Genomic DNA, 1,893 nt, shown 5'->3' with positions numbered 1-1,893 from the left:
TAAAAAAGTGTTTATTTCATCTTTATTTCATCCTTTTTTAAATTTATTTTCTTTTTTTGTGTACGTTTTACAATGTACAGCCCCTAGGCTTCAGAGGCATCTCAAAAGGACGTTTGAACTGACTGTTGACTAGGGGCTCCATAGTGCAGGGGTAGTGCCATTTAAGACACTGGAGCTATCTGCTGAGACAGGTACCTTTGGGTGTTTGAGGCACTGAACTGTCTCTTAAGAGATGCTGCTGTGGCTGAATGTAAGTCATGCCTCTCCAGCAGGGCAGCTGGAGGCTGGGAGGGATGGTTGTGTGTGTTGCAAAGAGCACTAGATGCCTTTGTTTAAGCAACTGAATCATGCCATGGTATCCATTTACTGTAACTAGAGTTGAGATACTTCCCTTTCATTTAGACTCTTACATGTTGACGCCTAGGTGTAGGTGTAGAAGTAAGTTTTACCCTTAATCTGTTTCTCTCATGTTTAATATGCTCTGGCAAGAAGAACTAGTAATCTTTGGAAGCAGTGAAATGCGGGAACATGTAAAGATATTACAACCTATAAATCGCTAATTTTTCTGAAACATGCATGGAAGTAAAAATTGTAATTATGAAAATGCATGAATTCCAGTAGGTATGTAGAAGTGACCTGTAGCTTGTGAAAGGGTTAAATATTTAGGACACTAGAGGGGCTAAGTCTAGGGACAGAGTTCCTGGGGATTGGGGGACCATCCGCTCCCACATAAGCCCTGGTCTGTGTGGCACATGTTCTTACGCCATGTGAGGTTTTGCAGCCATGCAAAACCTTTCACAGATACACTTCGATCTTTTCTGCACTGTTCCCTCACCTTCCCTGTGACTGGGGCTGGGTCTGTTCCTGGCTAAGGCTCTGCTAATTCCAGACCGAGTATGTTCTTTCCCAGTGTGACACTGTGCCCAGATGTGCAAGCCTAAGAAGCAGGAATTGCAGCTCAGCCCTCGCTCTTCACTAATGTGTTCAAACTGCCATTGGGACTAAGCTGGTGTTTCAGTGAAATGCTGTAATGTGCCAGATTTGAAATACCTCTTTGTACTGCCTTGTACGTGCTGTTTGATTCCTACGTAGTCACCATGAGGCAGTTAGATAACAAGGGAGCAGAAGAGTGGGAGTCTCACTTGATCCAGCTAAAGATGCCTCTGCAAGAGCCCTTGCAACGGTGATTCCAGGCACCACCTGGACAGCGACCGGCCACTTGAGATGTTTGATTCCCTGTGTAAGCATGACGTTATGCCAAGATACCAATCAATTTTGTTGTCTTTGTTTTGTTGGGGTTTTTTTGTTTGGTGTTTTGTGGGTTTGTTGTGTGTTTTTGTTTGTTTGTTTGTTTGTTTTTTTAACAAGCACTCTGGGAGTCTCAGATCAACACAAGCCTAATTACAGATTTATTAAGGTCACGTTTCTGGTGTCTCACTTGTTTCAGCTTGACTCCAGGGATGCCATATAAAGGTCCAACCAACCAAGGTAGTCATGGTATAACAAAAAATAGCCTTTTCAGGGAATTGCAGCTGGGGCAGGGTAATGGGGTAACTTTCAAACATTAGTTGGGCACTGCTGGAAAGAAAGCAGTGGGGTAAAAATAACCCTAATGAGACCCAGGACTGTAGCCTGAATTGCTACCAAAAGTTTGCCCTGAGAGAGAGAACGAATACATTTGGGCTCAGTACTAAAATAACTGCTTAAGGGATGTTGCCTCTTATCGTTGGACTCCCCTGGGTTCACAGAAGCTGAACTTTTTATTTTCTTTGCAAACGGTTGCCTCAGAGAAACAACAGGATACTGTTTGGATCTGTTTGCAAGACCCTGAATATTTCGTTAACCGCTTGGGTGAAGAAACTGACGGTGTGTTCCTGAAATTCCAAGAAGGAC

This window comes from Mycteria americana, chromosome 3, assembly GCF_035582795.1.
Source record: "Mycteria americana isolate JAX WOST 10 ecotype Jacksonville Zoo and Gardens chromosome 3, USCA_MyAme_1.0, whole genome shotgun sequence".
Taxonomy (NCBI): Eukaryota; Metazoa; Chordata; class Aves; order Ciconiiformes; family Ciconiidae; genus Mycteria; species Mycteria americana.
This window is presented reverse-complemented; position numbering follows the sequence as displayed.